Genomic DNA, 20,814 nt, shown 5'->3' on the forward strand with positions numbered 1-20,814 from the left:
TACCTGTGAACCTGTATTCCAGTACCTGTGAACCTGTACCCCAGCACCTGTGAACCGGTACCCCAGCACCTGTGAACCTGTACCTCAGTATCTGTGAACCTGTACCCCAGCACCTGTGAACCTGTACCTCAGTATCTGTGAACCTGTATTCCAGTACCTGTGAACCTGTACCCGAGCACCTGTGATCCTGTCCCTCAGTATCTGTGACCCTGTACCCCAGCACCTGTGACCCTGTACCCCAGCAACTGTGACCCTGTACCCCAGTACCTGTGAACCTGTATTCCAGTACCTGTGAACCTGTACCCCAGCACCTGTGAACCTGTCCCCCAGCACCTGTGAACCTGTACCTCAGTGTCTGTGAACCTGTACCCCTGCATCTGTGGACCTGTACCTCAGTATCTGTGAACCTGTACCCCAGCATCTGTGGACCTGTACCTCAGTATCTGTGAACCTGTACCCGAGCACCTGTGAACCTGTCCCTCAGTATCTGTGACCCTGTACCCCAGCACCTGTGACCCTGTACCCCAGCAACTGTGACCCTGTACCCCAGTACCTGTGAACCTGTATTCCAGTACCTGTGAACCTGTACCCCAGCACCTGTGAACCTGTACCCCAGCACCTGTGAACCTGTACCTCAGTGTCTGTGAACCTGTACCCCAGCATCTGTGGACCTGTACCTCAGTATCTGTGAACCTGTACCCCAGCACCTGTGAACCTGTACCCCAGTACCTGTGAACCTGTACCCCAGCACCTGTGAACCTGTACCTCAGTATCTGTGAACCTGTATTCCAGTACCTGTGAACCTGTACCCCTGCACCTGTGAACCTGTACCTCAGTATCTGTGAACATGTACCCCAGCACCTGTGAACCTGTACTCCAGCACCTGTGAACCTGTACCTCAGCACCTGTGGACCTGTATTCCAGCATCTGTGACCCTATACCCCAGTACCTGTGAACCAGTATTCCAGTACCTGTGAACCTGTACCCCAGCACCTGTGAACCTGTACCCCAGCACCTGTGAACCTGTACTCCAGCACCTGTGAACCTGTACCCCAGCACCTGTGGACCTGTATTCCAGTTCCTGTGAACCTGTAGCCCAGCACCTGTGAACCTGTACCCCAGCACCTGTGAACCTGTACCTCAGTATCTGTGAACCTGTACAACAGCACCTGTGAACCTGTACCCCTGAACCTGTGAACCTGTACCACAGCACCTGTGAACCTGTACCTCAGTATCTGTGAACCTGTATTCCGGTACCTGTGAACCTGTACCCCAGCACCTGTGAACCTGTACCTCAGTATCTGTGAACCTGTACCCCAGCACCTGTGACACTGTACCCCAGTACCTGTGAACCTGTACCCCAGCACCTGTGAACCTGTACCTCAGTATCTGTGAACCTGTACTCCGGTACCGGTGAACCTGTACCACAGCACCCGTGAAGCTGTACCTCAGTATCTGTGAACCTGTACCCCAGAACCTGTGACCCTGTACCCCAGTACCTGTGAACCTGTATTCCAGTACCTGTGTACCTGTACCCCAGCACCTGTGAACCTGTACCCAAGCACCTGTGAACCCGTACCTCAGTGTCTGTGAACCTGTACCCCAGCACCTGTGAACCTGTACCCCAGTACCTGTGAACCTGTACCCCAGCACCTGTGAACCTGTAGCCCAGCACCTGTGAACCTGTACCTCAGTATCTGTGAACCTGTACCCCAGCACCTGTGAACATGTACCCCAGCACCTGTGAACCTGTTCGTCAGTATCTGTGAACCTGTACCCCAGCACCTGTGAACCTGTACCTCAGTGTCTGTGAACCTGTATTCCAGTACCTGTGAACCTGTACCCCAGCACCTGTGAACCCGTACCTCAGTGTCTGTGAACCTGTACCCCAGCATCTGTGGACCTGTACCTCAGTATCTGTGAACCTGTACCCCAGCACCTGTGAACCTGTACCTCAGTATCTGTGAACCTGTAGCCCAGCACCTGTGAACCTGTACCTCAGTATCTGTGAACCTGTACCCCAGCACCTGTGAACCTGTACCCCAGCACCTGTGAACCTGTTCCTCAGTATCTGTGAACCGGTACCCCAGCACCTGTGAACCTGTACCTCAGTGTCTGTGAACCTGTATTCCAGTACCTGTGAACCTGTACCCCAGCACCTGTGAACCTGTACCTCAGTATCTGTGAACCTGTACCCCAGCATCTGTGACCCTATACCCCAGTACCTGTGAACCTGTATTCCAGTACCTGTGAACCTGTACTCCAGCACGTGTGAACCTGTACCTCAGTATCTGTGAACCTGTACCCCAGTACCTGTGAACCTGTACCTCAGTATCTGTGAACCTGCACCCCAGCATCTGTGGACCTGTACCTCAGTATCTGTAAACCTGTACCCCAGCACCTGTGAAACTGTACCTCAGTATCTGTGAACCTGTACCCCAGCACCTGTGAACCTGTACCTCAGTATCTGTGAACCTGTATTCCAGTACCTGTGAACCTGTACCCCAGCACCTGTGAACCTGTCCCTCAGTATCTGTGAACCTGTACCCCAGCACCTGTGACCCTGTACCCCAGTACCTGTGAACCTGTATTCCAGTACCTGTGAACCTGTACCCCAGAGTCTGTGAACCTGTAGCCCAGCACCTGTGAACCTGTACCCCAGTACCTGTGAACCTGTACCCCAGCACCTGTGAACCTGCAGCCCAGCACCTGTGAAATTGTACCTCAGTATCTGTGAACCTGTACCCCAGCACCTGTGAACCTGTACCCCAGCACCTGTGAACCTGTACCTCAGTATCTGTGAACCTGTACCCCAGCACCTGTGAACCTGTACCTCAGTATCTGTGAACCTGTACCTCAGTATCTGTGAACCTGTACCCCAGCACCTGAGAACCTGTACCTCAGTATCTGTGAACCTGTATTCCAGTACCTGTGAACCTGTACCCCTGCACCTGTGAACCTGTACCTCAGTATCTGTGAACATGTACCCCAGCACCTGTGAACCTGTACTACAGCACCTGTGAACCTGTACCCCAGCACCTGTGGACCTGTAATCCAGCATCTGTGACCCTATACCCCAGTACCTGTGAACCTGTATTCCAGTACCTGTGAACCTGTACCCCAGCACCTGTGAACCTGTACCCCAGCACCTGTGAACCTGTACTCCAGCACCTGTGAACCTGTACCCCAGCACCTGTGGACCTGTATTCCAGTACCTGTGAACCTGTAGCCCAGCACCTGTGAACCTGTACCCCAGCACCTGTGAACCTGTACCTCAGTATCTGTGAACCTGTACAACAGCACCTGTGAACCTGTACCCCTGTACCTGTGAACCTGTACCCCAGCACCTGTGAACCTGTACCTCAGTATCTGTGAACCTGTATTCCGGTACCTGTGAACCTGTACCTCAGTATCTGTGAACCTGTACCTCAGTATCTGTGAACCTGTACCCCAGCACCTGTGACCCTGTACCCCAGTACCTGTGAACCTGTACCCCAGCACCTGTGAACCTGTACCTCAGTATCTGTGAACGTGTATTCCGGTACCTGTGAACCTGTACCACAGCACCTGTGAAGCTGTACCTCAGTATCTGTGAACCTGTACCCCAGAACCTGTGACCCTGTACCCCAGTACCTGTGAACCTGTATTCCAGTACCTGTGTACCTGTACCCCCGCACCTGTGAACCTGTACCCCAGCACCTGTGAACCCGTACCTCAGTGTCTGTGAACCTGTACCCCAGCATCTGTGGACCTGTACCTCAGTATCTGTGAACCTGTACCCCAGCACCTGTGAACCTGTACCCCAGTACCTGTGAACCTGTACCCCAGCACCTGTGAACCTGTAGCCCAGCACCTGTGAACCTGTACCTCAGTATCTGTGAACCTGTACCCCAGCACCTGTGAACATGTACCCCAGCACCTGTGAACCTGTTCCTCAGTATCTGTGAACCGGTACCCCAGCACCTGTGAACCTGTACCTCAGTGTCTGTGAACCTGTATTCCAGTACCTGTGAACCTGTACCCCAGCACCTGTGAACCCGTACCTCAGTGTCTGTGAACCTGTACCCCAGCATCTGTGGACCTGTACCTCAGTATCTGTGAACCTGTACCCCAGCACCTGTGAACCTGTACCTCAGTATCTCTGAACCTGTAGCCCAGCACCTGTGAACCTGTACCTCAGTATCTGTGAACCTGTACCCCAGCACCTGTGAACCTGTACCCCAGCACCTGTGAACCTGTACCTCAGTATCTGTGAACCTGTATTCCGGTACCTGTGAACCTGTACCACAGCACCCGTGAAGCTGCACCTCAGTATCTGTGAACCTGTACCCCAGAACCTGTGACCCTGTACCCCAGTACCTGTGAACCTGTATTCCAGTACCTGTGTACCTGTACCCCAGCACCTGTGACCCTGTACCCCAGCACCTGTGAACCCGTACCTCAGTGTCTGTGAACCTGTACCCCAGCATCTGTGGACCTGTACCTCAGTATCTGTGAACCTGTACCCCAGCACCTGTGAACCTGTACCCCAGTACCTGTGAACCTGTACCCCAGCACCTGTGAACCTGTAGCCCAGCACCTGTGAACCTGTACCTCGGTATCTGTGAACCTGTACCCCAGCACCTGTGAACATGTACCCCAGCACCTGTGAACCTGTTCCTCAGTATCTGTGAACCGGTACCCCAGCACCTGTGAACCTGTACCTCAGTGTCTGTGAACCTGTATTCCAGTACCTGTGAACCTGTACCCCAGCACCTGTGAACCCGTACCTCAGTGTCTGTGAACCTGTACCCCAGCATCTGTGGACCTGTACCTCAGTATCTGTGAACCTGTACCCCAGCACCTGTGAACCTGTACCTCAGTATCTGTGAACCTGTAGCCCAGCACCTGTGAACCTGTACCTCAGTATCTGTGAACCTGTACCCCAGCACCTGTGAACCTGTACCCCAGCACCTGTGAACCTGTTCCTCAGTATCTGTGAACCGGTACCCCAGCACCTGTGAACCTGTACCTCAGTGTCTGTGAACCTGTATTCAGGTACCTGTGAACCTGTACCCCAGCACCTGTGAACCTGTACCTCAGTATCTGTGAACCTGTACCCCAGCATCTGTGACCCTATACCCCAGTACCTGTGAACCTGTATTCCAGTACCTGTGAACCTGTACTCCAGCACGTGTGAACCTGTACCTCAGTATCTGTGAACCCGTACCCCAGTACCTGTGAACCTGTACCTCAGTATCTGTGAACCTGTACCCCAGCACCTGTGAACCTGTACCCCAGTACCTGTGAACCTGTACCTCAGTATCTGTGAACCTGCACCCCAGCATCTGTGGACCTGTACCTCAGTATCTGTGAACCTGTACCCCAGCAACTGTGAAACTGTACCTCAGTATCTGTGAACCTGTACCCCAGCACCTGTGAACCTGTACCTCAGTATCTGTGAACCTGTATTCCAGTACCTGTGAACCTGTACCCCAGCACCTGTGAACCTGTACCTCAGTATCTGTGAACCTGTACCCCAGCACCTGTGACCCTGTACCCCAGTACCTGTGAACCTGTATTCCAGTACCTGTGAACCTATACCCCAGTGTCTGTGAACCTGTAGCCCAGCACCTGTGAACCTGTACCCCAGTACCTGTGAACCTGTACCCCAGCACCTGTGAACCTGCAGCCCAGCACCTGTGAAATTGTACCTCAGTATCTGTGAACCTGTACCCCAGCACCTGTGAACCTGTACCCCAGCACCTGTGAACCTGTACCCCAGCACCTGTGAACCTGTACCTCAGTATCTGTGAACCTGTACCCCAGTACCTGTGAACCTGTACCTCAGTATCTGTGAACCTGTATTCCAGTACCTGTGAACCTGTACCCCTGCACCTGTGAACCTGTACCTCAGTATCTGTGAACATGTACCCCAGCACCTGTGAACCTGTACTCCAGCACCTGTGAACCTGTACCCCAGCACCTGTGGACCTGTATTCCAGCATCAGTGACCCTATACCCCAGTACCTGTGAACCTGTATTCCAGTACCTGTGAACCTGTACCCCAGCACATGTGAACCTGTACCCCAGCACCTGTGAACCTGTACTCCAGCACCTGTGAACCTGTACCCCAGCACCTGTGGACCTGTATTCCAGTACCTGTGAACCTGTAGCCCAGCACCTGTGAACCTGTTCCCCAGCACCTGTGAACCTGTACCTCAGTATCTGTGAACCTGTACAACAGCACCTGTGAACCTGTACCCCTGTACCTGTGAACCTGTACCCCAGCACCTGTGAACCTGTACCTCAGTATCTGTGAACGTGTATTCCGGTACCTGTGAACCTGTAGCCCAGCACCTGCGAACCTGTACCTCAGTATCTGTGACCCTGTACCCCAGCACCTGTGACCCTGTACCCCAGTACCTGTGAACCTGTACCCCAGCACCTGTGAACCTGTACCTCAGTATCTGTGAACCTGTATTCCGGTACCTGTGAACCTGTACCACAGCACCTGTGAAGCTGTACCTCAGTATCTGTGAACCTGTACCCCAGAACCTATGACCCTGTACCACAGTACCTGTGAACCTGTATTCCAGTACCTGTGTACCTGTACCCCAGCACCTGTGAACCCGTACCTCAGTGTCTGTGAACCTGTACCCCAGCATCTGTGGACCTGTACCTCAGTATCTGTGAACCTGTAGCCCAGCACCTGTGAACCTGTACCTCAGTATCTGTGAACCTGTACCCCAGCACCTGTGAACATGTACCCCAGCACCTGTGAACCTGTTCCTCAGTATCTGTGAACCGGTACCCCAGCACCTGTGAACCTGTACCTCAGTGTCTGTGAACCTGTATTCCAGTACCTGTGAACCTGTACCCCAGCACCTGTGAACCCGTACCTCAGTGTCTGTGAACCTGTACCCCAGCATCTGTGGACCTGTACCTCAGTATCTGTGAACCTGTACCCCAGCACCTGTGAACCTGTACCTCAGTATCTGTGAACCTGTAGCCCAGCACCTGTGAACCTGTACCTCAGTATCTGTGAACCTGTACCCCAGCACCTGTGAACCTGTACCCCAGCACCTGTGAACCTGTTCCTCAGTATCTGTGAACCGGTACCCCAGCACCTGTGAACCTGTACCTCAGTGTCTGTGAACCTGTATTCCAGTACCTATGAACCTGTACCCCAGCACCTGTGAACCTGTACCTCAGTATCTGTGAACCTTACCCCAGCATCTGTGACCCTATACCCCAGTACCTGTGAACCTGTATTCCAGTACCTGTGAACCTGTACTCCAGCACGTGTGAACCTGTACCTCAGTATCTGTGAACCTGTACCCCAGTACCTGTGAACCTGTACCTCAGTATCTGTGAACCTGTACCCCAGCACCTGTGAACCTGTACCCCAGTACCTGTGAACCTGTACCTCAGTATCTGTGAACCTGTACAACAGCACCTGTGAACCTGTACCCCTGTACCTGTGAACCTGTATTCCAGTACCTGTGAACCTGTACCCCAGCACCTGTGAACCTGTACCTCAGTATCTGTGGACCTGCACCCCAGCATCTGTGGACCTGTACCTCAGTATCTGTGAACCTGTACCCCAGCACCTGTGAAACTGTACCTCAGTATCTGTGAACCTGTACCCCAGCACCTGTGAACCTGTACCTCAGTATCTGTGAACCTGTATTCCAGTACCTGTGAACCTGTACCCCAGCACCTGTGAACCTGTACCTCAGTATCTGTGAACCTGTACCCCAGCACCTGTGACCCTGTACCCCAGTACCTGTGAACCTGTATTCCAGTACCTGTGAACCTGTACCCCAGTGTCTGTGAACCTGTAGCCCAGCACCTGTGAACCTGTACCTCAGTGTCTGTGAACCTGTACCCCAGCATCTGTGGACATGTACCTCAGTATCTGTGAACCTGTACCCCAGCACCTGTGAACCTGTACCCCAGTACCTGTGAACCTGTACCCCAGCACCTGTTAGCCTGTAGCCCAGCACCTGTGAACCTGTACCTCAGTATCTGTGAACCTGTACCCCAGCACCTGTGAACCTGTACCTCAGTAACTGTGAACCTGTATTCCAGTACCTGTGAACCTGTATTCCAGTACCTGTGAACCTGTACCCCAGCACCTGTGAACCTGTACCTCAGCACCTGTGAACCTGTACTCCAGCACCTGTGAACCTGTACCCCAGCACCTGTGGACCTGTATTCCAGCATCTGTGACCCTATACCCCAGTACCTGTGAACCTGTACCCCAGCACCTGTGAACCTGTACCCCAGCACCTGTGAACCTGTACTCCAGCACCTGTGAACCTGTACCCCAGCACCTGTGGACCTGTATTCCAGTACCTGTGAACCTGTAGCCCAGCACCTGTGAACCTGTACCCCAGCACCTGTGAACCTGTACCTCAGTATCTGTGAACCTGTACAACAGCACCTGTGAACCTGTACCCCTGAACCTGTGAACCTGTACCCCAGCACCTGTGAACCTGTACCTCAGTATCTGTGAACCTGTATTCCGGTACCTGTGAACCTGTACCCCAGCACTTGTGAACCTGTACCTCAGTATCTGTGAACCTGTACCCCAGCACCTGTGACCCTGTACCCCAGTACCTGTGAACCTGTACCCCAGCACCTGTGAACCTGTACCTCAGTATCTGTGAACCTGTATTCCGGTACCTGTGAACCTGTACCACAGCACCTGTGAAGCTGTACCTCAGTATCTGTGAACCTGTACCCCAGAACCTGTGACCCTGTACCCCAGTATCTGTGAACCTGTATTCAAGTACCTGTGTACCTGTACCCCAGCACCTGTGAACCTGTACCCCAGCACCTGTGAACCCGTACCTCAGTGTCTGTGAACCTGTACCCCAGCATCTGTGGACCTGTACCTCAGTATCTGTGAACCTGTACCCCAGCACCTGTGAACCTTTACCCCAGTACCTGTGAACCTGTACCCCAGCACCTGTGAACCTGTAGCCCAGCACCTGTGAACCTGTACCTCAGTATCTGTGAACCTGTACCCCAGCACCTGTGAACATGTACCCCAGCACCTGTGAACCTGTTCCTCAGTATCTGTGAACCGGTACCCCAGCACCTGTGAACCTGTACCTCAGTGTCTGTGAACCTGTATTCCAGTACCTGTGAACCTGTACCCCAGCACCTGTGAACCCGTACCTCAGTGTCTGTGAACCTGTACCCCAGCATCTGTGGACCTGTACCTCAGTATCTGTGAACCTGTACCCCAGCACCTGTGAACCTGTACCTCAGTATCTGTGAACCTGTAGCCCAGCACCTGTGAACCTGTACCTCAGTATCTGTGAACCTGTACCCCAGCACCTGTGAACCTGTACCCCAGCACCTGTGAACCTGTTCCTCAGTATCTGTGAACCGGTACCCCAGCACCTGTGAACCTGTACCTCAGTGTCTGTGAACCTGTATTCCAGTACCTGTGAACCTGTACCCCAGCACCTGTGAACCTGTACCTCAGTATCTGTGAACCTGTACCCCAGCATCTGTGACCCTATACCCCAGTACCTGTGAACCTGTATTCCAGTACCTGTGAAGCTGTACTCCAGCACGTGTGAACCTGTACCTCAGTATCTGTGAACCTGTACCCCAGTACCTGTGAACCTGTACCTCAGTATCTGTGAACCTGTACCCCAGCACCTGTGAACCTGTACCCCAGTACCTGTGAACCTGTACCTCAGTATCTGTGAACCTGTACAACAGCACCTGTGAACCTATACCCCTGTACCTGTGAACCTGTATTCCAGTACCTGTGAACCTGTACCCCAGCACCTGTGAACCTGTACCTCAGTATCTGTGGACCTGCACCCCAGCATCTGTGGACCTGTACCTCAGTATCTGTGAACCTGTACCCCAGCACCTGTGAAACTGTACCTCAGTATCTGTGAACCTGTACCCCAGCACCTGTGCACCTGTACCTCAGTATCTGTGAACCTGTATTCCAGTACCTGTGAACCTGTACCCCAGCACCTGTGAACCTGTACCTCAGTACCTGTGAACCTGTACCCCAGCACCTGTGACCCTGTACCCCAGTACCTGTGAACCTGTATTCCAGTACCTGTGAACCTGTACCCCAGCACCTGTGAACCTGTAGCCCAGCACCTGTGAACCTGTACCTCAGTGTCTGTGAACCTGTACCCCAGCATCTGTGGACCTGTACCTCAGTATCTGTGAACCTGTACCCCAGCACCTGTGAACCTGTACCCCAGTACCTGTGAACCTGTACCCCAGCACCTGTGAACCTGTACCCCAGCACCTGTTAGCCTGTACCCCAGCACCTGTGAACCTGTACCTCAGTATCTGTGAACCTGTACCCCAGCACCTGTGAACCTGTACCTCAGTATCTGTGAACCTGTATTCCAGTACCTGTGAACCTGTACCCCAGCACCTGTGAACCTGTACCTCAGTATCTGTGAACCTGTACCCCAGCATCTGTGACCCTATACCCCAGTACCTGTGAACCTGTATTCCAGTACCTGTGAACGTGTACCCCAGCACCTGTGAACCTGTACCCCAGCACCTGTGAATCTGTACCCCAGCACCTGTGAACCTGTACCCCAGCACCTGTGAACCTGTACCCCAGTACCTGTGAACCTGTACCTCAGTATCTGTGAACCTGTACCCAAGCACCTGTGAACCTGTACCCCAGCACCTGTGAACCTGTAGCCCAGCACCTGTGAACCTGTACCTCAGTATCCGTGACCCTGTACCCCAGCACCTGTGAACCTGTACCTCAGTATCTGTGAACCTGTACCCCAGCACCTGTGAACCTGGACCTCAGTATCTGTGAACCTGTACCCCAGCACCTGTGAACCTGTATCCACAACCTCTAGGCCTGTACCCCAGCACCTGTGTACCTCTACCCCAGTACCTGCAGGCTTTTACCCCAGCACCTGTGGACCTGTACCCTTGCAGCTGTGAACCTGTACCCCAGCACCTGTGAACCTGTATCCCAGACATGTGTTCCTCGGTATAATTCAATATATTGAAAGCAAGACAGCAAGTGGATTACACTGAGGGGAAAAGCATAATTTGAGAAATTCAAACAAAAATCAGCAATGTTAAGAATATCTTACTTTTAGTCGACCTTAAGATGTGCCCGACATAAGGCAATTACTTTTATTGCATGCAGGTTCATGTCATTTTTTGTGGGTTTACATTTTAAATTTCAATAAGGTAAGGATACAGAATCGGCTCTCATATTTCTACGGGTTCAAAGCACGCAGTACCCTCAATTTAAATTTTGCCAAAATCCATCATTGCTCTGGAAGTTACAGCTTAAATCTGTTTAGTGTTTGAAATATTGAAATGGAAAGTTTGCTATATTGAATCGCACGCAATTCCTTTTTTTACCTCTGTGATGTTGCAGTCTGTCCATCTCGACCTCATTGCACGTCTTGGAAGAAAGCCAAAGAGAATGTTGTTTTTTTTTTACACAGGAATCATATTCCAGATGATTGCTGTAGTATGTCTGGCAGGCCTGGGGTGGGGAATGTCTGCTTGGGAGAATATAAACAGAAAAGCTGTAGAGGAACCTTATAAATGTTTCATTGCTGTTTGACTAATGATATTGGTGAAGATGGCAGGGATCCTTGTGTTGGGTTAGCTTCTGTTGCTGAAATGATCTTTTCCTTTTTATTCATTGGATGTAGGTGTCACTGGCTGGGCCAACATTCATTCCATCCCTGAGAACATTAAGTGTCAACCACATTGCTGTGGATCTGGAGTCACATGTAGATCAGAGCAGGTAAGGATAACAGATTTCCTTCCCTAAAGGACATTGGTGAACCAGATGGGTTTTTATGACAATCGACAATGGTTTCATGGTCATCATTAGACTTTAATTCCAGATTTTCTTTTAATAAAGAAAAGTTTATTTAGTCACAAGTAGGCTTACATTAACACTGCAATGAAGTTACTGTGAAAATCCCCTAGTTGCCACACTCGGCACCTGTTTGGGTACACTGAGGGAGAATTGAGCATGGCCATTGCATCTAACCAGCACATCTTTTGGACTGTGGGAGGAAACCGGAGCACCCAGAGGAAACCCAGGCAGACATGGGGAGAATGTGCAGACTCTGCACAGAAAGTAACCCAAGTCGGGAATTGAACCGGGATCTCTGGCGCTGTGAGGCAGCCGTACTAACCACGCTGCCACCATGCCACCCTATTGAATTCAAATGTCACTATCCGCCATGGTAGGATTTGAACCCGGGTCCCCAGAGCATTACCTGAGGTCTCTGGATTAGTAGTCATGACAGCACCACCTCCCCTACACTGCTCTCTACACTCTGCCACCAGCAGGTTGGACAATTAACAACAACAAAAAACATCTTGCATTCATCGGCCGACTTTATTGTAGTACACATCCCAAAGAAACAAATCGATGCCAAGCCAAAGAAAGAGATATTAGGATGTTTGACCAGATAGAGGTAGATTTTAAATGGGGTTTGAATGGAGAAGAAAGCGTTGCAGAAGGAAAGAGGGAAGGAACTACAAAGAAAAAACAGAGTGTTGGTAAAACACAGCAGATTGGAGAGCAACAGTGGAGAGAGTTAACATTGGTGACCTTTCATCAGAACCGGAGGAAGTTAGTGATGTAACACTCCACAGAATCACAGAATTCATAGAATTATAGAATCCCTACAGTGCAGAAGGAGACCATTCGTCCCATCAAGTCTGCACTGACAACAATACACCTAGGCCCTATCCCCGTAACCTAACAAATTTACCCCGCTAATCCCTCTAACCTACGTATCCTGGGACACTAAAGGGCAATTTAGCAGGGCCAATGCTCCGAACCTGCACATCTTTGGACTGTGGGAGGAAACTGGAGCACCTGGAGGAAACCCACGCAGGCGCAGGGAGAATGTGCAAACTTCACACAATCACCCAAGCCGGGAATCGAACCCGGGTCCCTGGAGCTGTGAGGCAGCAGTGCTAACCAACTGGCCTACCGTGCCACTCTTGTTACATGCAGAAGGGAACCATTTGGCACATCATGTCTGCACCGGCTCTCCCAACGAGCACAGAACCACAGAATTGTTATGGTGCAGAAGGAGATCATTTGGCCCACTTTTTAAGAATGTACAAGAGGCAGGGAAATGTGGTGGGGGTGGGGGTTGTGGGTGGTGGGGGTGGTGGAAGAATATAAGGGATGGTCAGTTATCACATGGAAGTCTGGAGAGATTAAATGACCAAAGTGATGATGGTGCGAAGCAGATATAAACAGTAATGGGATAAGTAAAGGAACAGAGATGAGAGCTTGATTTGATTTGATTTATTATTGTCACATGTATTAGCATACATTGAAAGGTATTGTTTCTTGCGCATTATACAGACAGAGCATACCGTTCATAGAGGAAAGGAGCGAGTGCGAACGTAGCATTACAGTCATAGCTCGGGTGTAGAGAAAGATCAACTTAATGCAGGTTAGGTCCGTTCAAAAGTACAAAAGTCCATTCAAAAGTCTGATGGCAGCAGGGAAGAAGCTGTTCTTGAATAGGTTGGTATGTGACCTCAGACTTTTGTACCTTTTTCCTGATGGAAGAAGGTGGAAGAGAGAATGTCCAGGGTGCGTGGGGGCCTTTGTTATGCTGGCTGCTTTTCTGAGGCAGCGGAAGTGTAGACGGAGTCAATGGATGGGAGGCTGGTCTGCGTGATGGACTGAGCTATGTTCTCAACCTTCTCTAGTTTCTTGCAGTCTTGGGCGGAGCAGGAGCCATACCAAGCTGTAATACATCCAGAAAGAATGCTTTCTATGCTGTATCTGTAAAAGTTGGTTGAAGGTGTGGCAGACATGTCGAGTTTCATAGAAATATAGAAACTAGATGCATGAGTTGGCCATTCGGCCCTTCGAGCCTGCTCTGTCATTCATTTTGAGCATGTCTGATCATCGAATTCAATATCCTGACCCCCCCTTCCTCCCATATTCCTTGATCCCTTTAGCCCTAAGAGCTATATCAAATTTATCCTGTCTAACCCTGTTAGAATTTTATACGTTTCTATGAGATCCCCTCTCACTCTTTTAAACTCCAGTGAATATAATCCTAACTGACTTAGTCTCTCCTCATATGACAGACCTCCCATCTCAGGAATCAGCTTGGTAAACCTTCGCTGTACTCCCTCTATAACAAGGACATCCTTCCTCAGATAAAGACATCAAAGCTGCACACAATACCCCAGATGTGGCTTCACCAACGCCCTATACAATTGCAGCAAAACATCCCTACCCCTATACTCAAATACTCTCACTATGAAGGCCAACATACCATTTGCCTTCTTTACTGCCTGCTGTACCTGCGCGCTTACTTTCAGCGACTGATGCATGTGGACACCAAGGTCTCGCTGAGCATCCACCTTTCACAATTTAGACCCATTCAAGTAATAATCTGTCTCCTTATTTTTGCTACTAAAGTGGATAACCTCACATTTATCCATATTATACTGCATCTGCCATGCATATGCCCACACACTCAGCCTGTCCAAATCACGCTGAAGCATCTCCTCATCCTCATCACAGTTTACCCTCCCACCCAACTTTGTATCATCTGCAAATTTGGAGATAATACATTCAGTTCCCTCTTCCAAATCATTGATATATAATGTGAACAGTTAGGATCCTAGCACAGATCCCTGCGGAACCCCACTTGTCACTGACTGCCAGTCAGAAAAATACCCATTTATGCCAACTCTTTGCTTCCTATCTGCCAACCAGCTTTCTATCCATGTGCAATCCCATATGTTTTAACTTTACATAGTAGTCTGTTATGTGAGACCTTATCGAAAGCCTTCCGAAAGTCTAAATAAACCACATCCACTGGTTCTCCTCAGTCAACTCTACTAGTTACATTCTCAAACAATTTCAATAAATTCGTCAAGCATGATTTCCTTTTTGTAAATCCATGCTGACTTTGTCTGATTATACCACTGCCTTCCAAGTGCTGTGTTATGAAATCTTCGATAATGGACTGTAGCAACTTCCCCAGTACCGACGTTAGGCTCACTGGTCTATAGTTCCCTGTTTTCTCTCTACCTCCCTTTTTGAATAGCGTGCTTACATTAGCTACCCTCCAATCTGTAGAAACCAGTCCAGAGTCCAAAGAATTTTGGAAAATAACCACCAATAAATCTACTATTTCCAGGGCTACTTCCTTAAGTATTCTGGGATGAGGATTATCAGGACCTGTAGATTTATCCACCTTCAATCCCATCAATTTCCCCAAAACCATTTCTCTGTTAATGCTTATTTCCTTCAGCCCCTCACTAAAACTCGTTCCTCTCAGAACCTTCGGTACATTATTCATGCCTTCCTTTGTGAAGACTGAAGCAAAGTACAAATTTACTCCTCGGCCATTTCTTTGTTCCCCGTTATGAGTTCTCCTGTTTCTGACTGTAAGGGGCCTACATCTATTTTTGTCAATCTTTTTCTCTTTACACATCTATAGAAACTTTTACAGTCAGTTTTTATGTTCCCGTCATCTTACTTTCATACTCTATTTTTCCCTTCTTAATCAATCCCTTGGTCCTCCTTTGCTGAATTTTAAACTGTCCCCAATCTGCAGGCCTAATGCTTTTTCTTGCCAATTTGTATGCTTCTTCCTTGAATCTGATACTATCTCTAATTTCCCTTGTAAGCCATGGTTTGACCACAATTCCCTTGCCACTCTTATGCCAAACAGGAATAAACAATCATAGAATTATAGAAACCCTACAGTCTGCACCAACAATAATCCCACCCCAGGCCCTGTCCCCACAACCCCACACATTTACCTCACTAATCCCTCTAACCTACACATCCCGGAACACTAAGGGGCAACTTAGCATGGCCAATCAACCTAACCCGCACATCTTTGGACTGTGGGAGGAAACTGGAGCACCCAGAGGAAACCCACGCAGACACAGGGAGAATGTGCAAACTCCACACAGACATTGACCCAAGCTGGGAATTGAACCCAGGCCCCTGGAGCTGTGAGGCAGCAGTGCTGACCACTGTGCCACTGTGGCGCCCCACAACTTCAAAAGTTCACCTATTCGTTCTTTAAATGCCTGCCATTGCCTGACCACTACCCTTCCTTTCAGTAATGTTTTCCAGTCCATCATGGCCAATTCATGCCTCATACTATAGGGTTCGTGGTGGGAGATACAGGAAGGATATCAGATGTAGGTTCTTTACGCAGAGAGTGGTTGGGGTGTGGAATGGACTACCTGCAGTGATAATGGAGTCAGACACTTTAGGAACATTTAAGCGGTTATTGGATAGGCACATGGAGCACACCAGGATGATAGGGAGTGGGATAGCTTGATCTTGGTTTCAGATAAAGCTCGGCACAACATCGTGGGCCGAAGGGCTTGTTCTGTGCTGTACTGTTCTATGTTCTATCTATGTTCTATACTATCATAGGTACCTTTATTGAGATTCGGGTCCCTGGTCTCAGAATCAACTACATCATTATCCATCTTGACTAAGAATGTCACCATATCCACTTATCCCCAAGGGTTCTCTCACAACTAGATTGCCAACTAATCCTTTCTCATTGCACAACACGCTGTCCAAGATGGCCTGTTCCCTTGTTGGTTCATCAACATATTGCTCCAGAAAACTATCCAGTATACACTCCAGAAATTCCTCCTATTATTCTGTGAATAATTTGACTCTCCCAATGTTCCTTTAGCACATGCATCTCTGATTTCCAGTCTGATGCTTTTCCCAACATTACCACTACAGTTTGGTGGTCTGTATACCACCCCACCATTGTTTTTTGCCTCTTGTTGTTTCTTAACTCGATCCATACAGATTCCACATTATCTATGCTAATATCTTTCCCCAACATCATCTTTGATCATTCCTGATTTCCTTAGCCTCCTGATAAATTAGAGGAGTTGGTGGGCTTTCTTAACTATAGCGTCGGTGTGGAGGGACCAGGACAGTCTGTTGGTGATTTGGACACCTAGGAAGACTTAGCTCAATGTTGAGAATGGAAGACAGGGCTGGGCTGAAGACAAAGATGCTAATTTTGAAGCCATCCTACATAATCTGGAGATTGTCTTGCTGTCCACCACCCGCCAAAGCAATTAGTTGCTGCAGCTTGCCCCATTTAATGTCTGATGAATATGCGTGTGTTGGATTCCAAAAAACTGGAGCTTCTTTAAAGCAAAATCCAATTTGTACAGGTTTAGGTTTTAGCCTAGTTATTGTCAGCTTTTGCACAGATGCACTGAATCTTTTAACATGTGTGCACGTATTGGCATAAAAATGTTACATCGTTCAAGAACAAAAGGTGTTTCAGTGATTCTGTCTTTGCTTTATTCTATATTTTAACTCAATTAATAATTTGCTACCATTTCTTTTGTCATTTGAAATTTACACCTTGTGCTGTGTCTGTAGCGGAAATCTTTGGGCTTGCTCCCTGTGGACAAGCCTTCTTATTTGGGTCCAAGTACACATTACGATGAACTTCCATTGTTTGCAGATGTGTTTGAACAATGTTTTATAACTTCCATCCGCCCCATTCACTTTGGCATCAAATGAAAATTCTTTGGACGTCTTTTGAAGGAGAGGGCTGAATGTGAAGATTAAACACTGACAGACTATCTGCCGATTTTATGCACTCCAACATGGACAAGGACTATAAAAAGCAATTGACATTTTTTGTTCTGGTATTACTTAGGTTCGTTACCAGCCTGTAATCACGCTAATGTGTGTGGAACATGTGACTGAATAGACCAAACGCTCAATTCTGGGAATGCTCATCAGCATTCTTGAAACATGTGATGAAATAAGTCATTAGAAACCATGGCATGCGTGTTTATAGAGGATATGTATTTTCCAGTAATATTTATCCATATCCTGCAAAACTATTTCCTTGCCAGCTCTGGCAAACTAGATTTTAACGTTGAATAAAAAATGATGGGATTAGTTAAGCATATGTATGAATGGTCAGTGCACATTTTTAGATTTCAAACTGCAAACAGGAAACATTCTTGAACTAATCCTATTTTGCGTTAACCCTCTGGAAGCATATTCCCTAAAGGAACAGGCATCCAAGGATATGCATCAATCTGATTCAGTGAGATGAAAGCAGAAAATGCTGGAAATACGCAGTAGGCCAGGCAGCGTCAGTGGAGGGAAAAACAAGAGTTAAAGGGTGGAGTTCTCCGGCCGCGCTGATCCAAAAGCCAGAAATTCCCACCCGACTGTCAATGGAGTTTCACATTGTCCGCATGTAGTAAACCACTGTTAGCTTATTCCCTGTATATGTGACATGCCTGGACACATCCCTGCCGGCCCTACCTGAGACTCCTCGCCCCCTCTGGTCCAGGTGTAAAGGCGACTGCTCCCCACACCCCGCCTCAGTCTGGACCAGTTCATCGGCATGGGTGTGCTCCAAGTCTTTTGCTAATAAAAGCCTATTTGTTTTTGCACACAAACTAGTCTTTGCTCGATTGATGGTGCATCACCGCATTCCCGCCCGCTAAAATTCCAGTGGTGGGCGGGATGGGAGATTCCCGGCCAACGTTTCAGGTCGCTGACCTTTCATTTGGTGAAAGCGTTGGACTTTTCTCGATTTGAATTCTTCAGTCGTTGGCCGAGATTTTCTCATTTTCTAACTGAGTCTCAACTCAGGCAGGAAAAGCAGTGTGCAGCCCCATAGGCTCAGCTAGCCAACTTTTCCACCAGGAATTTTGCAACTGAGTTCAAAAAATTCCTGGAGGCGCTGGCAGGGCCGGAGCAGCAAGCTCAGCCTTCCAGAGATCGGGACGCCCTTTTTAAAATAAAATAAATAAAAGAAAGGATCCTCCAAACAGTCATGGAACATTACCCCCCCCCCCCCCCCCCACCCTCCATGCAATGCCCCATCCTCCCATGAAACCACCCTCTCCTTGGACATGGGAACACCCCCCCCCCCTCCCCCACCGACCCCACGGACTTCCCCAACTGAACCCTTCCCCACCTTGCCGGGGATTTCCTCTTGCACTGCCCCTGGGCAGTGCCAGGTGGCAGTGCTGGGGGCACTGCCATGGTACTGCCCGGGCATGACCTTCTTCCCCACACTCCCCTTTCCCCCGGGGGAAGGAACAAGGGGACTGTACTTACCTGTGCGACCCTGGTGGGGGACCATTCAGTAAATCCCTGTTTGGCAAAAGCTGTTGTAAACTCCACTGAGGTGATGTCATGCCAGTGGGGTTTGGGAGTGTTGGGGGGGGGGGGGGGGGGGGGGTGGGGTGGGGGCGGGGAGGGGGGGGGGGAGGGTGGGGGAGAGGTGGGTGGAGGGGGGGAGGAGGTGTTTGTGGTGGTTATGGGTAGGGTGGGAGCGAAACCCGCTAATGATATAAAAATGTATGATAATAGGGCTCCTAACCTTTCATGGTACACTCAGAAACATTGTCAAAGCATGTTGAAATCTGCTGTGATTTAGCTCTGATCAGACTCTGAAAAATAGCAAAGTGGGCTCTTAAACTGACTTTTTAGGTGGTGCTGGGACTGTGAATAAAAATATTGATTTTTATTTGGAGATTGATATCGTCGAATCATAGATTCCCTAACATTGCAGAAGGAGACCATTCAGGGGGCATGCTGGGAAAGTCAGAGTGTAAGTCTCGGAGCGTGGGAGTGTCATTCCACCCATTGTCCCTCATCCTCCTGAGTCTTGCTGGTGCTAATGTTTGCAGGTTGGAGGGACTGCATTCCTACTGCTGATTTCCTTGGCCTGTTCTACATTCTCATTGTTATATATGTAGGCTGGGGGTGCGTGCTGTCCCTTTAAGAGCGCAGGTCAGGTATTCACTGGGACTAGCTTGGAGGTGGAGCTTGGAGACTCAGTCGAGGACTGACTGTCACTGTAAACACCTGAACTAAAATGTTCCCTATTTAAGTTCTAAAGGCCTACGTTGTAATCAGACCCAAACATAATACTCATGCTTAGTTGTTCCTCTAGCTCTTGGGAGATCTCACCTCATTCAGAGTCTCGGATCCTGCAGTAAAACCTACAGAGTCAACGTATGGGGGGACAGTGTCCTCTCTACTTTATAAGAGAGCCACGACTTAATGGCTTCCCAACTTGCTAGCAGTCTCCCAGCTGCATGTAGGCCCATTATATTGAAATACCACCTCAAACTTTATCTTTTCCATGAAATACCTGTACTCTACAATCACTGAGTTTTTTAAAAATGTGAAACCATAATAACATGTTTAGATTAATAAGAAAACAATATGATAAAATTCTGGGTGGCCTGGGTTAAATACCAAGAAAAATGCATGGAGATAGATTCTTCTTGTATGGTTTGCTAATAGACTGGATAACCCATTCCCAATATCTCCAACTCTGGATGTATAATTGAAGTTCTTATGGGAGGCTGCAGCAGTGGAGAATGCTGCCCTTTGGCCAGGAGTATAGACCTTATGTCACTGGTCCCTTCACTCAAGCTACAGTCCCATCCCAGAATGGCTTACTGTATCACTAATAGCTGAGTGCTGGCAGGGGAAGTGGGGTGGGGAGGATGCACACTGAGTAGCAAACAAGCAGAAAGTGAGGCTCAATCACTCCAGTCAAGCACTTTAGCCAACTACCTGAGTGAACAGTGACATTAACAGACGTGAACTCTGCAGCAGAATGGTAGGTGATAGAATTGAAATATATCCGATTCTGGGGAGGTGCCGGGAGAGTGTTTCCTCTTTCAGGGGGAATCTAGATGTGGGGGCACAGTTTAAAAATAAAGGCTTTCCTATTTAAGATGGCAACTTGGAGGAATTTCTTCTCTCGAAAGAGTCCTGGCACAGATCAGCAAGATAGT

Source organism: Mustelus asterias, chromosome 17 (genome assembly GCF_964213995.1).
Source record: "Mustelus asterias chromosome 17, sMusAst1.hap1.1, whole genome shotgun sequence".
Lineage (NCBI taxonomy): Eukaryota > Metazoa > Chordata > Chondrichthyes > Carcharhiniformes > Triakidae > Mustelus > Mustelus asterias.